The sequence below is a fragment of the Bos indicus x Bos taurus genome, chromosome 10, assembly GCF_003369695.1.
Source record: "Bos indicus x Bos taurus breed Angus x Brahman F1 hybrid chromosome 10, Bos_hybrid_MaternalHap_v2.0, whole genome shotgun sequence".
In the NCBI taxonomy this organism is placed as follows: Eukaryota; Metazoa; Chordata; class Mammalia; order Artiodactyla; family Bovidae; genus Bos; species Bos indicus x Bos taurus.
This window is the reverse complement of record NC_040085.1, coordinates 96,615,911-96,636,599: the sequence shown is the minus strand read 5'-3', so window position 1 is coordinate 96,636,599 and position 20,689 is coordinate 96,615,911. Positions and strand designations below refer to the sequence as shown.

The window sequence follows — 20,689 nt, the reverse complement described above, 5'->3', positions numbered from 1 at the left end:
CTCTCCAGGCAGGCAGTCTAGAAGTCATGGAGGAGAAAGTCATCTACATTTTCTTTGAGGAACAGAGCAGTGTTGTTTTTTAATTGTAAATTTCAGTGTTACATACAGTTGTGGACAAATTTTTTTCCTTTTGGCGAAATAACTCCTTGTAATTTTCAAATTTTACTTCAAGAAAAATGGTGGACAGAATCTCCTGTATTGGCCCTTTGTAACGACGATATTGTTGACAATGTTTAGCTTGGATTCTGATGTAATCCTCACATCATATATTTTAAATGTGATGTGTTTTGTATGGAAAGATAGCAGTTTCTTTCTTCATTAAATTCTATGTTTACCTCTAGTAATAGTCATTTTTGTTCATATCCACTCCTTTCATCAATATACCATGGGTATTTAAAATTTTTTTTCAAGATTTTAAGTGGTACATATTCCTATGAATTGATAATTTGTTTCTCTTAAATCCAGTCTTTAAAATATTTTAAATATATTTGTAAATAAGTATATAAACTTGGATTGACTGGAGAAGTGGTGAATAAGACTGTACATAGAGACCAATTTATAAAGTTTAAAATTATTTTCATTAAATTTTTTAAAAAAATTAGGAAATGAACTATCTCTTAATGTTCTAAATAATTTAATTTGTTACTGAAGAACTTCTTTCTTCTTGGCTAAATTTTGAAAACTTATAACCATCAGCCAATGCAGTGTCTTGTTTTGATATTCTGCTCTTAAACACATTTTGTTATTGAATGAGATATTTTTGAAAGCTGGCTTCTCTTGTTTTCTTTTGACTGACTTTTAAGTTGCTTAATTGCAATATGTGTTTTGTCTCACAGTGATTCTCAATAGTATGGTCCCTGAAAAAAAAGAGATAATTTTTCTTTGCAAAGAGCCAAATTTTGAAAAGCTCATCTGGAAATTTTCAAATATACATGAAATACAAAAGAACAATGACTATCTTTTTGCCTGTCACTCAGTTTCATCATTTATCAAGATTCTGCCCCATTTGCCTTTTGTTTTCCTTTGCTGAAGTTTTTAAAAACAAATGTCACACACTGTGTTGTTTCACTTCTGCATACGTAAGTATCCTTCCCTGAAAAATATAGACCACAATCTTACCATAGTTATCATAACTTCTTGATAACTTCTGATAACTACTCTACTATCAAATGTCTCCAGTTCTCATTGAAGGTCATCTTACAGTTGGTCTGGTTGAGTCAGGACCCAAACAAGGTTCACATATTAATTTAGTTGATCTCTTTTTCTTAAATTTCTTTCAATTTGGTGTAGTCTTATTCCTCCTGCCTTTTTATTTTCTGCAGGTGATGTGTTGCAGAAACTGAGTTAGTCATTCCTTAGAATGTTTTCTTTCTTGGGTTTGTCTGTTGGCTTCCTTGTGGTGCTATTTAACTTGATTTTCTATTCCTCTCTTGCCAGTAAATGAGAGATGTCTATAGGCTTGATTTTATTCTGGTTCACTTGTTTCCTAAAAATACTTCATAGGCAGGGCTATGTGCTTTGTGTTGTGTCCCACCATGAAAGACACACAGTGTCTGGTTTTCTCACTTCTAAGGATGCTAAGATTGATCACTGGTTCAGGTGGTAACATTGGTCCCTCCATTGTAATTCTCCCCATCCTTCTATTTAATGTCTCTGTCCACTGGTGACTGTTGCAAGGGGTTGCACAAGGGTGCTTTTTTTTTTTTATGAAAAATTATAACAAAGACTTTACTTTTAGCGATTTCATAAATACCAGACAAGAAACTGGACGGTTTGTGAGGAAACTGAGAAAAATTTTTCCATAGAGTAAACTTATAAATTCCCTTTTGGCTCTGTTTTCCGATCCTCCTTCACTGTGTTGTGGAGAGACTGAGTTCTTCCAGGTTTTTGGCTAGCGGGGTGGTCTCCAGATCAACTGGGCTCTCCAGGTAAGTGGTTCCTGCACAGCGCTTTCCAGTCACTGGATCTACGACTTGTCCAACTTTGAAAACGATCTCAGCCAGTTCGTGCTTCACATGCTTTGTTCTTGGGACAGGGAGCGCCTTGAGAAGCACAATATCCCCAACGGTGCACTGCTGGAGAGCATCGTGGGCAAAGTAGGTTTTTTGCTTATTAAAATACTTTAATAAATAGGGATCCAGAACAAGTCTGGTCACTCTCACTTTAGCAGTTTTTTGCATTGCTGTCCCAATCACCTTACCCACAATCCATTTGGCATGGACAGATGAACGAACTACGGACATGATGTGGCTTTGGTCACCTCGCCTTGAGGGCTCCCACGCTGCGCGCTCCGGGACTGGCAAACAACCCACCTCAGAACTCTACAGTTTCGGCGTACGCCCGGCAGAGGGCTTACCGGAGCGTGATGGCGTCACGTCGTATGCAGGTCGCTCCGCCCCCAAGGGTGCTTTTCTAGTTCTATTTTTCCTTTCATATCAATTATCTTAAATTATTCAGTAAAGAATAACTTTTCTCTTGGTTACCCTAACATATAATTTCTTCTAGGAAATGTGGAATACATGTTTAATTTTTTAATTGAAAATATTTGCTCCTTTAGCCCCAGGTCCATTTGCTGCTATTTCCCTGTGGAACCCACAACTGGCCATTAGCCAAAGTAATCAATCTCCCTTTGTCTGTAGACCTGGCCAGTGAACACTTGATTAGTGCATAGTGTGGATTTCTGAGTTTAGTAGATTAAATCTAGCCCTCAGAAACCTTTCATAAAAGCTTTCTGAAATTATGCTCAGAATTATGCTCCAAGTCAGATTGCAAAACTGAAGGAGTTTGGAGATTGCTCAGCCAGTGATGGAAGGTTTGTTTTCGGGGTTTCTGGTGAACATGCTATGTGAAGGGTTGAAAGTCTGTGTCAGTGTCCCTTCGTAGTATTGACACATCTTGAAACCACAGATGTACTTATCATTTGACTTATATTCTCTCTCACTAGACTGTAATGTCAGAGGACCAACTGGGTGGGTTTGGCCACCCAATATAGGAAGATAGAACTTACCTGGTTTTAAGAGATAGAAGTTCAACTCAAACTACAGTTGGCCCTTGAACAAAATGAGGGTTAGGCAGTGCTGACCCTCCATGCAGTCAAAAATCCTGAAAAAATCTGCTTGTTAGTGGACAGGTGCGGTTCAACTTGCATTGGTAAAGGGTTGACTTAATGTGTGACACAAGGATGAATTGTTTGAAAGGTTATGGGGGTAGCTCACAGGGCTGAAGGACAAGTTATAGAATGTTCAGCTGCTCTAGGAATTTCAAGCACTTCAGTTGTACTTGAGTGTCTTCAACACTCTCTTTTCTTTTTGCCTGTAGTTGACAGCTTTATTCTCTCAAATACTCCCATGTGATGGTGGCCATGGCTGTGAGTCACACCAGAAGCTGTGTCTTTCTAATATCAGGCTCTGATTGGTCCTTCAAGAAGCTGTGTCTTTCTAAAATCAGGCTCTGATGGGTCCCTCTGAGATGTGCTCATCTCTGGATCAATTACTGTTCCCAGGGGAAGTGGGTGCTTTGGTTGGCCTACTTGGGGTCAAGTGTCCTGCTCTGTATTCATGAGTGGGGAGAGCAGTAATAGTTTCTGTCATTCAAATGATCAAGTAGAAGTGAAGCACTTCCCCATAGAAACAGGGAGGTGCTGTTATTCATAAAATGAAAGATATGTGCTTTGTAGGCAAAATGGATGTCTACTATACATTTGTATCTCTAGCACCCAAAAAAGTATATTGGATATAACAAAATGTTGTAGAAGAACAAATGGAATCAAGGAAGGCTAATAACTTTCATTCAATGCATTATTAGGTTTGTAGATTCCATTAGATACATCATACTCCATAAAATCACAAAGATTTTATTTGCTCTTTGGGTTATCTGATCCTCAAAACATTTTACTTAAAATTGCTGCATTTTAATTAAAAAAAAAAAAAAACACTTTGCTCTAGCCTTCATGAATTATCTAAAGTAATGGTGAATTCTCAAAGTTAAACCTTTATAATGACATAAATAATTTCTTTAGTACTAAAAATAGTGAGTCATCAGGACCTACAAATCTCAGCATATGTTCAAGTGCTGGATCCTTTCATGTTGGTTCTGGTACCCACCACTATTCTGTGCTTCAACATGAGAGCTGATAAACAGAGAGAGTGAGCCAAACAAACTTTTATTTTCAAATTTATTTACCAAGTGATGCTTTTTTATTCCAGCAAATAGATATTTATCTTTTTTTTCCTGGGAAAATGAAAGGCCGCATAGTTTTTAATCATCATTTTCTGATTTTGTATTATATATATGAGTTAGTGTAGACTGAGAATTAAGACTCCCTGATACCTACTGCTTCAGACTTGACCTAAGTTTATCTATTAATAGTAAGGAATTATGACTCTAAATTCATTCTTCATGTGTGGGTTCATTCAGATCATTTAAAATCATAGGACTCCCTAGGAAGAAAGCAACAATTATTAGTGGCAGAAAAGTATAACATTCTTCGTTTCCTAAATTAATGAAATCTTTAAGCAACTGAATACAATCTTTTTTTCTTATTAGTAAATGTGTCATAAAATATTTCACACAAAAATTGCAGTCTTTTCGCCTTGAGTAATTATTCAATTTTTAAATTGGACTCCTTATAATCACCATAAATATATGAATTTGGAATTATCTTAAAAATAAAATATTTAGATGTCTTTAACATTTCATTCCCGTAACTCTTTTTGATGTGTACTGTAAAAGGGAAGTTCACATTTAAAGGTAACAAAGTGTTGAATTTATCGTCCCCTCTCTCCCATTATGGTAAATGTTCATCAAGTTGATAATGAAATCTGCAGTAATATCACGTTGTTTTGATGGCTTTAGATGCAGGAGAATTTGGAAGCCAATATGCAGTTCATTTAACTTGTGCCCAAGCCATCTGCTTATCTGCACCACTCAGCCAGCCAGCTTGCTTCTTTTCTCCTAGCATCTACAGAGCTGATTAACCTGGATGAAGATTCCTGGCAGCCTCAATTCACTTCCTGAATCTTCCACACCATCCAGAATTCCCTGGTGGAGGTTGGCAGGATATTTGGAAAGGCAAAGAGGCTCTTTTGGCTTGAGATGTAGTGTAGATATAAAATGTCAGCTGCTGAACCATTGCTGGGGAGAATGACTTCAGGGTTCAAGGCTTGTTAGAAGTAAGTTTCAAGTTACCAGCCAACTTTAATAAAGAATCACCAAGAAGGGGAATATTTTGGTCGTGATAGTCTCATCTCTTTGTTTTATAGCAGTAGGAATGGTGTAGTTCAACTAAATTTAATGTGCCAACAAATTATTTATCAAAGTCACTTGGAGGATAAGACAGGTGACTTTTTCTTTTCCTTCCTTCCTGACCTATATTAAAAATGACCTTGCACTACAAGTCTTATTCTCTTGGAGGTGGGGGCTGTACTCTTTAATACACCCAGGGATCTCATTATATTAAGATCCATTATAGAGGGTCAGCCAGGGCAGCAGTGTTATTTGGGCTAGTGACACCAAATCTCCTCTAAGGGAACCACAGAGTATTTGGCTGTCCATTTGTACCATGAATATGACTCAAGGATCTGTCCTGCCTTTCTCCCTCGTGAATGTGGTTTTAGTCACCTTGTCCATTTGACCTTTGACTGTGCAACTGCCAGAAACTGTCCAGTTTGAAGAGTATGAAAACTGATGTTAGAATACAGGACTGTAAATCAGAGAAGAAAAATCCCTATGCCAACAGCCCATACGCAGCAGAAAATTTTCTTGCCATATTGCCATGCTGATGCTGAGCATCCAGACCACAGTGCACACCCACCCATCACTGGGTCATCAATCAGAATAATTCACGGCAGTCATATGTTGCCTTGAGTACAGCCCGACAGCATTTTCTTTTTATTATTTGGCATAGGGTTTCTTTAATGGCAATTGTGGAGAAAATATTTTCTGTTCTTTCTTTTTTTAATGTTCTTTTTTTAAATTATTATTATTATTTTTACTTTACAATATTATATTGGTTTTGCCATACATCAACATGCATCCGCCATGGGTATACATGTGTTCCCCATCCTAAACCCCCCTCCCACCTCCCTCCCCATACCATCCCTCTGGGTCATCCTTTTTCTGATGAAAGTTCCCAATATAAATAAGAAGGAAGATTTTTAAAAAGGCAGATCTAAGAGTACTATATGTAAAGACAGAGGGATGGTTTAATGATAAATGCCCAAACACTTACTGAGGGTGAAGGCATTCCATCAGACATGACAGGCCCCATCCTCAAACTAAATTGTATGGATTTCACTGACATTCCTCGCACCTCTGCCCTGGACTGACTTTCTCAAAACTGGGAAGTCAGTCATGCCTGTCATCGGTGCCTCCCAGCTTTCTTGTTTGGCCCTATGTCTGTCTTCCTGGTTTCTCTCATGGGCACCCAGAGCCCTCCCACTGCAGGGCCCCTCAGAGTCTTGCTCCCTTGGCTGCTCTTTTTACTGCAGCACAGCCCTCCCTCAATTCTCCTTAGTCCTATGCTTTGTCCCAAAAGCACCACTGAAACTGTACAACTGACTAGCAAGAACTGTGGAGTGTTAGGGAGAGAAGTCTACTGATCTATGTCTTTTTCGGAGGACCACAAGAGGCCACTGGTGCTGATGCTATGAAAGGACACGTGAATGGTGGCATATCCCAGTTTTCACCTCTCCTTAGTCCAAGATAATTAGGCTGAAAATTTGATATTGATGCTTGTTAACTATACTCCTTTGCTTCTAAGAGTGTGGTTCACTGACTCGAGGCATTGACCTCACCTGGGAACTTATTAGAACTGAACAACCTCAAGCCCTAACCCAAACTTACTGAATCAGAATCTGCTTTTTAACCAGAAGCCCCAGGTAGTGATTTCTCACATTAATATTTGAGAGAAATTGATCTATTCCATACCAAGTTTCCGTGAAAATAAGTGCTATGTTGTGTCAGGTTTCTGGTGAAAATAGAAAATAAGGATCCTGACATGGGTAAACGTGTGAAAAGCTTCATTATTGAAACGTGAGTTACTGGGATCCACCCTCAGTTTCTGATTTAGGTCTAGAGGCCCCCTGAGAATTTTCATTAATAAAAAGTCCCCAGGGTTTCCCTGGTGGCTCAGTGTTAAAGAATCTGCCTGCCAATGCAGGAGTCACAGGTTTGAACCCTGATTCGGGAAGATCCTATATGCCTCAGAGCAAATAAGCCTGTGCACCACAGCTACTGAGCTTGCGCTATAGAGCCCGTGCTCCACAAGAGAAGCCACTGCAGTGAGACACCCCTGCACTGCAACAAAGAGTAGCTTGCATTTGCTGCAACTAGAAAAAAGCCCATGCAGCAATGAAGACCCAGCACAGCCAAAAATAAATTAAAAAAAATAATTTAAAAAATGTTCCCAGCTGATGCTGATCCTGCTGGTCCAGAGATAACACTTTAAGAACCAGTGATGCATAGTGATAGCAATAGAAACAATCTGTGTTGGTTGGAGTCCTGGACAGGAACTTCATGGCAGGATCTCTGTTACGTCTTTATACATACAACAAGGACACTGTTACTTAGAAGCCTTGTCTCAGAGCTTTAGGGCTGTCTTTACCATTGCCTGTCTGGGTGACCTTGTACAGGTCACACTGACTCTCTTGACTTCAACTTCTGTATCTGACAAAATAAAGAGTGGCTTAGATGCTGTATATCATATCCACAATTTCTAAAATACTATGCTATGTCATTTTGTTGTGTGTGTGGCTCCTTGAGATCTAACTCAGAGAAGTAATTCTAAGTGGAGGATCTCAGACCCAGGAGATGCAAAGGGGCACAAGCCATGATTAGAGTTAGTTGGGGATTATTTGAGACATCAGTCATTTCTCTCAAAGTTGGCCAACATTGTACCTGCAGGCACTCATCTTTCCTAACAATTTATTACCCCTGGGACTACTTTCTTTTCTGGGGGATTGCAAAAAATTCAAAGTCCAAATTTTCAGCATTGTGAACTATCTCAGAACCAAAGGATAGAGCAGTCTCAATATATTTGGAACCCAGCTCGGTAGTTTTAATATTTTGGATTTCTGCCAAATGGGCAAAATGTATTCTCAGTGAACACACAGCTGTAATTAACAAATGACCACACTGTTTCCATAGATTGGATGTTAACATCTAGGAATAAATACACTCAGGAATTTGGTCTTTCTATTGGTATTTGGGCAGTATTAAAAGCTGAATCTATGTTCTAATGAAATTTTACTTCTGTTGTGTAAGTAAATGGGTCAAGTATCAGGCATGATGATAGTAGCATCTGATCATTGGTGTCAAAGCTCATACATGTTTAAGTACCATCCCCATGTTAACCTGAAATGTTACCAGTTCTCTTGTGAAGGAGATAACCCTTCAGAGAAAGGAGACCTTAAGGGTCAGTTTATACATCCAGAGTTAGAATTGGGGGTCGAGGTAGACAGTGTTATATCAGAATATGCTGAGGAGCAAGCAGAGACTTGTGGATTTGTCACGGTGAGAATCTAGTTACCATAGATGATGCCTCAAGCATAAGGAGCAACAGTGAGAAACAAAACGTGGAGTTGGTGGTTGTTGAATAGCTTGTAGGAGCATATTGTCACTTGGGTTTCTGATAATTGCTTCTCATATATGTGCCTTGAATTCTCTTTCTGTTCTCCTTCTTGGTATAGTTTCATACATGAAAGAATTTCTCTTGAGATGGCTTTAAAAAACTAACTAAAAATATCCTAGAAGATGAGAAAATACTTCAAGTTTCTGAGGTTTGTTTTATATTTTAAAACTTAAATTAAAAAGCATGGAGACCCTGATCTAGCACAAGATACAACATGAGGGCTGGCAGTTACCACCTTCTGAAGTGTGTAGGAAAGTTGGAGTGGGTAATCAAATAGAGTCAGTAACTGAGATGGTCTCACATAGCTCCTGGGACTTCTGCCTTCCTCCTTGGCCCTCTCACCAAACCCCTGTTGCTTTGCTTTCCCACTAATAATGACAATTCTCTCTCCTACTTTTTTGTTACTAATATTTCTTTTTTAAAATGAAAAAAATATTTATGTGTTTATTTGTGCCAGGTCTTAGTTGTGGCATGCAGGATCTTCAGTCTTCATTAAGGCATGAAGGATCTTTCTTGTTGCACATGCAAATTCCTAGTTGCAAAATGTGGGATCTAGTTCCCTGACCAGGGGTCCAACCCAGGCCCCCTTCATTGTTAGCATGTAGTATTAGCCACTGGACCACCGGGGAAGTCCCCCAAATTTCTTAATTCATAAGAAATTTTCTCATTTTATGTGTGTATGCTCCGTCATGTATGACTCTTTTGAGACCCCATGGACTGTAGCCTTCCAGCCTCCTCTATCCATGGGATTTCCCAGGTAAGAATACTGGAATGGGTTGCCATTTCTTTCTCCAAGGGATCTTCCTGACCCAGAGATCGAACCCAGGTCTCCTGCATTGACAAGTGGACTCTTTACCAATGAGCCACCAGGGAAACCCTCCATTTGTGTTTTGATAATCCCATATCTTTTCTTACTGTTTGCTCCATATTCATCTTGTATTTTCCCTGCCCTGTACCCAAAATCAGTCTTTTCTTTAAGGATCCCTAATTCCTTTTAATAGAAAACCAGGATCTGAACAACAGTCTTTTGATGATTTTTAGTCTTAGTTTATACCATTGTTGCTCTAAATATCCCTTGATCTAACTCTTCGCACATATCTGTGATTATTCTTTATGATAAATACCTAGAAGTAGGATTCTTGTCTTAAAGGAAATGTTAGGCATTTTAGGCTTTCAAAATGTCGAATTGTATTCTAGAAAGATTGTATCCAATTATACGGCCATGAAGCGTATATAAATTTCTAGTTTTGGATTTTGAACACCCAACTTACTTCATTTCCCTGCCAAGTGAGCTCATCGTCATTGCCAGCACACTCACTCACACACACCTCTCACCTCTATCACTGTAGGGACCTTGTAACTAGTCTCCTCTTCTGGTCCCACAATCTCCATCCTTTAGTGAAAAGTCAGAACAATGTTTTAAAAGACAATATATATATATATATATATATATATATATATATATATATAGAGAGAGAGAGAGAGAGAGAGAGAGAGAGAGAGAGAGGCTATGTTGTGTTTCTGCTATAAAACCTCTTAAGAGTATACAGAGAGTTAATCAATGTGATACACCACATTAACAAATTGAAAGATAAAAACCATATGATTATTTCAATAGATGCAGAGAAAGCCTTTGACAAAATCCAGCATCCATTTATGATAAACCGCCCCCCCCCCCCAGAAAGCAGGTATAGAAGGAACATACCTCAACATAATAAAAGCCATAAATGATAAACTCACAGCAAACATTATCCTCAATGGTGAAAAATTGAAAGCATTTCCCCAAAAGTCAGGAACAAGACAAGGATGCCCACTTTCACCACTACTGTTCAACATAGTTTTGGAAGTTTAGGCACAGAAATCAGAGAAGAAAAAGAAATAAAAGGAATCCAGATTGGAAAAGAAGTAAAACTCTCACTGTTTGCAGATGATGTGATCCTCTACATAGAAACCCCTAAAGACTCCACCAGAAAATTACTAAAGCTAATCAATGAATATAGTAAAGTTGCTGGTTATAAAATTAACACACAGAAATCCCCTGCATTCCTATACACTAACAATGAGAAAACAGAAAGAGAAATTAAGGAAATAATTCCATTCACCATTGCAACAAAAAGAATAAAATACTTAGGAATAAATCTAACCTAAAGAAACAAAAGACCTATATATAGAAAACTATAAAGCACTGATGAAAGAAATCAAAGATGACACAAATAGATGGAGAAATATACCATGTTCATGGATTATAAGAATCAATATAGTGAAAATGAGTATATTACCCAAAGCAATCTATAGATTCAATGCAATCCCTATCAAGCTGCCAATGGTATTTTTCAGAGGACTAGAACAAATAATTTCACAGTTTGTATGGAAATACAAAAACCTTGAATAGCCAAAGAAATCTTGAGAAAGAAGAATGGAATTGGAGGAATCAACCTGCCTGACTTCAGACTATACTACAAAGCAACAGTCATCAAGACAGTATGGTACTGGCATACCATATTGAAGACAGAAACATAGATCAATGGAACTAAATAGAAAGCCCAAAGATAAATCCATGCACCTTTGGACACCTTATCTTTGACAAGGGAGGCAAGAATATACAGTGGAGAAAAGACAAGCTCTTTAAAAAGTAGTGCTGGGAAAACTGGTCAACCACTTGTAAAAGAATAAAACTAGAACACTTTCTAACACCATACACAAAAATAAACTCAAAATGGATTAAAGATCTAAATGTAAGACCAGAAACTATAAAACTCCTAGAAGAAAACATAACCAAACACTCTCTGACGTAAACCATAGCAGGATCCTCTATGACCCACCTCCCAGAGTAATGGAAGTAAAAGCAAAAATAAACAAATGGGACCTAATTAAACTTAAAAGCTTCCATGTCCTGGCTATTATAAACAGTGCTGTGATGAACATTGGGGTACATGTGTCTCTTTCAATTCTGGTTTCCTTGGTGTGTATGCCCAGCAGTGGGATTGCTGGGTCATAAGGCAGTTCTACAGATGTCCATTAGCAGATGAATGGATAAGAAAGCTGTGGTACATATACACAATGGAGTATTACTCAGCCATTAAAAGAATACATTTGAATCAGTTCTAATGAGGTGGATAAAACTGAAGCCTATTATACAGAGTGAAGTAAGCCAGAAAGAAAAACACCAATACAGCATACTAATACATATATATGGAATTTAGAAAGATGGTAATGATAACCCTGTATGCAAGACAGCAAAAGAGACACAGATGTATAGAACAGTCTTTTGGACTCTGTGGGAGAGGGAGAGGGTGGGATGATTTGGGAGAATGGCATTGAAACATGTATAATATCATATAAGAAATGAGTCGCCAGTCCACATTTGATGCAGGATACAGGATGCTTGGGGCTGGTGCACTGGGATGACCCAGAGGGATGGTATGGGGATGGAGGTGGGAGGGGGGATCAGGATGGGGAACAGTGTACACCTGTGGCAGATTCATGTTGATGTATGGCAAAACCAATACAATATTGTAAAGTAATTAGCCTCCAATTAAAATAAATAAATTTAAATTAAAAAAAGGAAAAAATAAAAGAAAAAAAACCTTAAAAGCTTTTATACAATGAAGGAAACTATAAGCAAGGTGAAAAGACAGCCTTCAGAATGGGAGAAAATACTAGCAAATGAAGCAACTGACAAAGAATTAATCTCAAAAATATGCAAGCAACTCCTGCTGCTGAATTCCAGAAAAATAAGCAACCCAATCAAAAAATGGGCCAAAGAACTAAACAGACATTTCTCCAAAGAAGACATACAGATGGCTAACAAACACATGAAAAGATGCTCAACATCACTCATTATCAGAGAAATGCAAATCAAAACCACAGTGAGGTACCATCTCATACCGGTCAGAATGGCTGCTATCCTAAAGTCTACAAACAATAAATGCTGGAGAGGGTGTGGAGAAAAGGGAACCCTTTCACACTGTTGGTGGGAATGCAAACTAGTACAGCCAGTATGGATAACAGTGTGGAGATTCCTTAAAAACTGGAAATAGAACTGCCTTATGATCCAGCAATCCCACTGCTGGGCATACACACTGAGGAAACCAGAATTGAAAGAGACACATGTACCCCAATGTTCATTGCAGCACTGTTTACAATACCTAGGGCATGGAAGCAACCTAGCTGTCCATCAGTAGATGAATGGATAAGAAAGCAGTGGTACATATACACAATGGAATATCACTCAGCTATTAAAAAGAGTGCGTTTGAATCAGTTCTAATGAGGTGGATGCAACTGGAGCCTATTATACAGAGCGAAGTAAGTCAGAAAGAAAAACATCAATACAGTATATTAACGCATATATATGGAAATTAGAAAGATGGTAATGATGACCCTATATGCGAGACAGCAAAAGAGACACAGATATAAAGAGCAGAATTTTGGACTCTGTGGGAGAAGGCGAGGGTGGGATGATTTGAGAGAATAGCATTGAAACATGTATATTATCATATGTGAAATAGATTGCCAGTCCAGGTTCAATGCGTGAGGCAGGGTGCTCAAGGCTAGTGCACTGGGATGACCCTGAGGAATGGGATAGGGAGGGAGGTGGGAGGCAGGGTCAGGTTGGGGAACACATGTACACCCGTGGCTGATTCGTGTCAATGTATGACAAAAACCACTACAATATTTTAAGTAATTAGCCTGCAATTAAAAAAAAAGAATCACATAAAAAGAGTGTACAGAGAGTAAAGTATAAGATCTTTGATGTGGACATAAGGCCGTGGTTTTGGGTCCTGTTTGCCTCTCTTGTCTCCTGCTATGCCTCATCGCCCTCACTTGGTAAGTACATTGGGAAAGCATTGGACTTCTTTATGTTTGTCCAATACGCTAACCTGTTTCCTGCTTCATGGCTTTTATATGAATTCTTTCCATTGCCTTGGAGAAGGAAATGACAACTACTGCCAGTACTCTTTCCTGTAAAATCCCATGGATGGAGGAGCCTAGGAGGCTATAGTCCATGCGGTAACAAAAGAGTCAGACACGATTAAGCAACTTCACTTCACTTCACTTCACTTCTCTACTGCCTGGAAATCTTTAAGTTCAGTTCAGTTCAGTTCAGTTAAGTCACTCAGTCGTGTCCAACTCTTTGCAACCCCATGAATTGCAGCACTCCAGGCTTCCCTGTCTATCACCAACTCCCGGAGTTCACTCAAACTCATGTCCATCGAGTCGGTGATGTCATCCAGCCATCTCATCCTCTGTCGTCCCCTTCTCCTCCTGCCCCCAATCCCTCCCACCATCAGAGTCTTTTCCAGTGAGTCAACTCTTCACATGAGGTGGCCAAAGTACTGGAGTTTCAGCTTTATCATCATTCCTTCCAAAGAAATGATCTCCTTTAGAATGGACTGGTTGGATCTCCTTTCAGTCCAAGGGACTCTCAAGAATCTTCTCCAACACCACAGTTCAAAAGCATCAATTCTTCGGTGCTCAGCTTTCTTCACAGTTCAACTTTCACATCCATACATGACTACTTGAAAAACCATAGCCTTGACTAGAAGGACCTTTGTTGGCAAAGTAATGTCTCTGCTTTTGAATATGCTATCTAGGTTGGTCATAACTTTCATTCCAAGGAGTAAGTGTCTTTTAATTTCATGGCTGCAGTCACCATCTGCAGTGATTTTGGAGCCCCCCAAAATAAAGTCTGACACTGTTTCCACTGTTTCCCCATCTATTTGCCATGAAACGATGGGACCAGATGCCATGATCTTCTTTTTCTGAATGTTGATTTTTAAGCCAACTTTTTCACTCTCCTCTTTTACTTTCATCAAGAGGCTTTTTAGTTCCTCTTCACTTTCTGCCATAAGGGTGGTGGTGTCTTCTGCATATCTGAGGTTATTGATATTTCTCCCGGCAATCTTGATTCCAGCTTGTGCTTCTTCAAGCCCAGCGTTTCTCATGATGTACTCTGCATATAAGTTAAATAAGCAGGGAGACAATATACAGCCTTGACGTACTCCTTTTCCTATTTGGAACCAATCTGTTGTTCCATGTCCAGTTCTAACTGTTGCTTCCTGACCTGCATATAGGTTTCTCAAGAGGCCGGTCATATGGTCTGGTATTCCCATCTCCTTCAGAATTTTCCACAGTTTATTGTGATCCACACAGTCAAAGGCTTTGGTGTAGTCAATAAAGCAGACATAGATGTTTTTCTGGAACTCTCTTGCTTTTTCCATGATCCAGCGGATGTTGGCAATTTGATCTCTGGTTCCTCTGCCTTTTCTAAAACCAGCTTGAACATCAGGAAGTTCACGGTTCACATATTGCTGAAGCCTGGCTTGGAGAATTTTGAGCATTACTTTACTAGCGTGTGAGATGAGTGCAGTTGCGCGATTGGAAATCTTTCCAACCGTCTAAAGAATAAATTTCCAGTAATTCTTCAAGTCTCAGTTTAAATCTCAAATTCTTCATCCCTACTATAATTCTATATGAATGTCCTTTCACAGTTTCTTATACATTATTTTAAAAGCACTTCTACAATTGTTTGATTATTTCATATACACCTCTCTAGTAGATTTTAGATCCATGAGAGCAAGAATGGTGTTCATGTTAATCAGAACCTAGCAGAGCTCGTGGCATTTAGTAGGAACTCAGCAATTATTTGTTGAATGAATATGTGACTCTTGTGTTGAATTCACTCTGTGAAACATGCTCCAGGAGAATATCTGCATTAAAGGAGGTGCTGCTGCTGCTGCAGCTGCTAAGTCGCTTCAGTCGTGTCCGACTCTGTGCGACCCCATAGACGGCAGCCCACCAGGCTCCCCTGTCTCTGGGATTCTCCAGACAAGAATACTGGAGTGGGTAAGGGAGGTGCTATAGAAGTTTAATTATTTATATTTAGAAGATTATTAATTGATATATTTGAGGAGTGAATGGTCTATCCATTCCCCCACTTAGAATATGCTTTGACTTAGGGGGAAAAAGTTATTTTTGCATGTAAGGATTAGAGCATTTATAATAAGATGGTTGGATGGCTTCACCTATTCAATGGACATGAACTTGGGCAAACTCCAGGAGCTGGTGAGGGACAGGGAAGCCTGGCATGCTGCAGTCCATGGAGTCATGAAGAATCAGACATGACTTGGTGACTGAAAAACAAAACACCTCTGGTTGATGCTGCTTTAGCCTTCAGAAAGATATCAGTTCACATTTGGCCTTCTATGAGAGGGTGCATTTTCTGACAGGTTTTCTGTGGCAGACTGTTTTCTAAGGATGATCACAGCAGAATCTCCCCTCTCACATGGTCTTTATACAATATGACTTTGATACTCCTCACATTGAGAGATGGGGTTTGTTTATTCCTATAGAATTGGGCAGGTTACTTCAGTGGATTTGATACTATGTGACTCTGGAGGCTGGCTCACAAGGTGATAAGCTTCCATCTGCTTCCCTGGGGACCCTTGTCTTTGGGGGTCTGGGGCACCACTATGTAATAAAAGCAACACCTCTATGCCAGGCCACATGGGGAGGATGCAAGGGTGTGGCCCACAGCCCGGGTGAGTTCCCAGGTGACAGCCAGCTGATGCCATAGGAGTGAAGACACCTCCAAGTGATTCCTGCCTCCCACAGTCCCATCACCTCCAGTTCCTGAGTTTTGCCAGTTGAGGCTTCAGATATCATAGAGAAGAAACAAACTGCCCATTGTGCCTTTTCTGAACTTCTGACCCACAGAATCTGTAAACAGAATTAGATAGTGGTTTTTAAGTTGCCAAATGTTGGAGCAATTTATTTTGCAGCAATAAAAACTGAAAGAAACTTCAACATATGACTTTCAATTTTTCTTAGCGTGTCTCAGAAACACATTATTTCTATTTGAGAATAGAAGCCTGTTATTTAAATATGTCTTCCTTCTATTACTTATAAGATTGAAGACATATTTTTATAAGTATTAACCACTTGTATCTCTTTTCCTATTATCCTTTCCCTGTTTTTCATAAATTTTTCTTTTGAACTTTTAAGACTTCTTTTGTATCAGGGATATAAAACTTCTTTTTCTCTTACGTGTTTCAGATATTTTATTGTTACCTTCTTGGTCTATTAAGATGTTATTTACTTGTATTTATTCTTTAAAGTCAGGCTTGAATGTTTTTTAGATGTTGTTTCTGGTGAACTTGTGACCACTGAGTCATTGCTTCTCTAACCCCAAGCCAGTGTATTTAATTCCTAGTTTGTTGAAGGGTGCAGTGTTCCCTCAGCTAAGAAAATGATTCCCATAACACTTCTGTTTTTCTCTCTCAATTTTTTTTTTTTTTTAGATATAATTGACTCATAGCACTGTACAAGTTTAAGGTGTACAGCATAACAATTTGATCTACCTACATCATGAAAACTGACTTCAGTAGGCTTAGTCATCATCCACCATCTCATATAGATACAACATTAAGGATATGGAAAAAGTTTTTTCCTTGTAACTAGACCTCTTAGATTTACTTTCTTGACAATTTCATGTATAACACAGAGCAGTATTAATTACATCTATTGTGTTGTACATCATATCTCCAGTACTTATATAGTCCATGGACTTCTCCAGGCCAGAATACTGGAGTGGGTAGCCTTTCCCTTCTCCAGGGGATCTTCTCAACCCAGGGATTGAACCCAGGTCTCCTACATTGCAGGCAGATTCTTTACCAGCTGAGCCACAAGGGAAGCTTAAGAACACTGGAGTGGGTAGCTTATCCGTTCTCCAGCGGATCGAACTGGGGTCTCCTGCATTGCAGACAGATTCTTTACCAACTGAGCTATCAGGGAAGCCATGTATAACACAGAGCAGCGTTAATTACATCTATTATATTGTACATCACATCCCCAGTACTTATATATCTTAAATTTGGCATTTTGACTGTTCTTATCCACTCCCTCTATACACCCCCTTCCCCATCCCTGCCTCTGGTAACTACAAATCTGATTTCTTTTTCTGAGTTTGTTTTTGAATATCATTTACCTACAATGCTATTTTAGCTCCTATCATACAACATAGCAATTGCATATTTCTACACATTTTAAAATGACCACCACAATCTAGTTTTAGTATATCACCATACAAAAAGATACTACATATTACCATATTCCCTACACTCTATGTTTCATACCCATGATTCATTTATTTTGCAACTAGATCTTTGTACTTCTTAACCTTCCTCACTTCTTTCTTTCCTCCCCTCCCCTCTCCCCTCTGGCAAACACCTCTTTGTTCTCTGTATCTTTATCTCTGTTTGTTTTGTTATGTTTGTTGTTCATCTCTTTTGCTTTTTAGATTTCACAAAGAAGTGAAATCATAATGTTTGTCTTACTCTGACTTATTTCACTTAGCATAATGCCCTCTAGGTTCACCCATGCTGTTGCGAAGGCAAGATTTAATTTTTTATGGCTGAGTAACGTTCCATTGTATGTGTATGTACACACACACACACACACACACACACACACACCAGCTTCATTATCCTTTCATTTATTGATGAGCACTCATGTTGCTTCCATATCTTGGCTATTATAAATAATGCTTCTATGTACATAGGGGTGCATGCTACTGCTTAGTCTCTTCAGTCGTGTCTGACTCTGTGCAACCCCATAGATGGCAGCTCACCAGGCTCCTCTGTCCCTGGGATTCTTTAGGCAAGAATACTGGAATGGGTTGCCATTTCCTTCTCCAATAAGGGTGCATACATCTTTTCAAATTAGTGGTTTTGCTTTCTTCAGAAGAACCAGGAGTGGTATTGTTGGTTTATATAGTAGGTCTAGTTTTAATTTTTTGAGGAATCTCCATACACTTTTCCATAGTTGTTGCATCAATTTACATTTTCACCAACAGTGCACAGGGGTCCCTTTTCTCTGTGTCCTCACTAACACTGGCTGTTTGTTTTTGATAATAGCCATTCTGACAGGTATGAAACGACACCTCCATTGTGGTTTCAATTTGCATTTCCCTGTTGATGAGTGATGTTGAGCATTTTTTTTCATGTGCATTTGACTATTTTATATCTTCTTTGGAAAAATGTCAATTCAGAACCTTTGCCTATTTTTCAATCTTTTTCTTTTTTTTGATATTGAGTTGAATGAGTTCTTTGTGCATTTTAAATATAAATATCAGATAAATTGTTTGCGAATATCTCCTCCAGTTTTGTTGGTATCCTTTTCCTTCTGTTGATAGCTTCATCATACAAAGTTTTTGATTTGATGTAGCCCCATTTGTTTATTTTTGCTTTTCTTTTCCTTGCCCAAAGAGACATCAAAAAAAATCTAAGAAGACTGACATCAAAGAGCATAGTGCCTGTTTTCTAATAAAAGTTGTATGATTTCAGATCTTATATTTGTCTTTAGTCTATTTTGAATTTATTTTTATGCAAGGCATGAGAGTGTAGTTAAGTCTGATTCTTTTGTATGTAGCTGTCCACTTTTCCTAACACCATTTGTTGAAGAGGCTGTCTTTTCTGCATTGTATATTGTTCCCTCCTTTGTCATAAATAAATTGCCCATTGGGTTTATTTCTGGGCTGTCTATCCTTTTCCATTGAGTCAGTGATGGAATTGGTGATGTCATCCAACCGACTCGATGGACACGAGTTTGGGAGTTTGGGTAAGCTCCAAAACTGGTGATGGGGAGGGAGGCCTGGTGTGCTACGGACCATGGGGTCGCAAAGAGTCAGACACGACTGAGTGACTGAACTGAACTGATCCTGTTCCATTGAACTATGTGATTGTTTTTGTGCATATACCATATTGTTTTGATGAACACAGATTTGGGGTAGTGGAACTTGGATTCCCTTACTCCTTGGGGATTACCTCTGCAGTTGCAATTATCCTCCCATTTGTGGATTGACCATCTGAGTTAGATATCTTGACTATACTGTGTCTCTACTCCTCCTACCCATCTCACTGTGATTATTTCTTTTTCTTTTTTAGCTGCAGAAGGAGATCTTGTCTGCTATTTTCCACTCTTTCTCATTAATAGTTACTCTGTAAATGTGTTTTGATGTGTCCATGGTGAGCTTAGGGTTTTGCTATTCTGCCATCTTGGCCACTCCCCACTTCTAATTTTTCTTAAAACCTTGTTATAATTTGGTTAAATGTATTTTCAAAAAGTTATATTGTAGTAAAGCTTATAGTTATTTTTAATATTGAGCTTCTTAATAGAAAAGTGATTTAGTATTTATTTCTATCTTAATAGTTAAAATGTAGTGAAAAAAGACTGTGTTATAAATTGATGTAAACCACAAAATGATCAGTGTAATGAGGAAATGAAGTACCTTACAGATAAAGGTAAAAAGAACTCTTGAAAAATTTAGAAAAAACCAACTAGGAAATTACTAGTAAGAAAATAGTAATTATGAGATATGTGTTAGCAAAAACTCAGATGAGATACACAGATGTATTGCTTATAGGTGAAGAAATGGTGAAAATCCAGATGCAAGGAGGGTACAAAAAACATAGTAGAATTTTACAAAAAACAAGAAAGGCCAAATATAAAAGGCTATGCCTATCGGTAGCTAAGGAAATGACATTTCAAGAAAGTCAATAGATAATTGAAACAAGCAGTAGGCAGGTAAGAAAGGTGCCTATATTTGATATAAGCTTTCTATAGGCCTAAATTACAGAATTAAAGCCATAGATGAACCCTGGAGATATATCTTGTGAAAGATATTTAACCAAAAGTATACTGGTTGGAAAAGTATAATGAATGCAAAAGGAGGAAGTCAAGAGATACCTGGAGTAACAGGCAAATTTGGCTTCAGAGTACAAAATGAAGAAAGGCAAAGGCTAACAGAGTTTTGCCAAGAGAACGCACTGGTCATAGCAAATACCCTCTTCCATCAACACAAGAGAAAACTCTTCACATGGACATCACCAGATGGTCAATACCAAAATCAATATGATTATATTCTTTGCAGTCAAAGATGGAGAAACTATACAGTCAGCAAAAACAAGACTGGGAACTGACTGTGGCTCAGATCATGAACTCCTTATTGCCAAATTCAGACTTAAATTGAAGAAAGTAGGGAAAACCACTAGATCATTCAG

General features: G+C 38.6%; 1 pseudogene; it reads right to left on the bottom strand.

Annotated features, from left to right (window-relative positions):
- Positions 1 to 1,792: 1,792 nt before the first annotated feature.
- LOC113899547 lies at positions 1,793 to 2,345 on the bottom strand (annotated as a pseudogene).
- Positions 2,346 to 20,689: the final 18,344 nt, after the last annotated feature.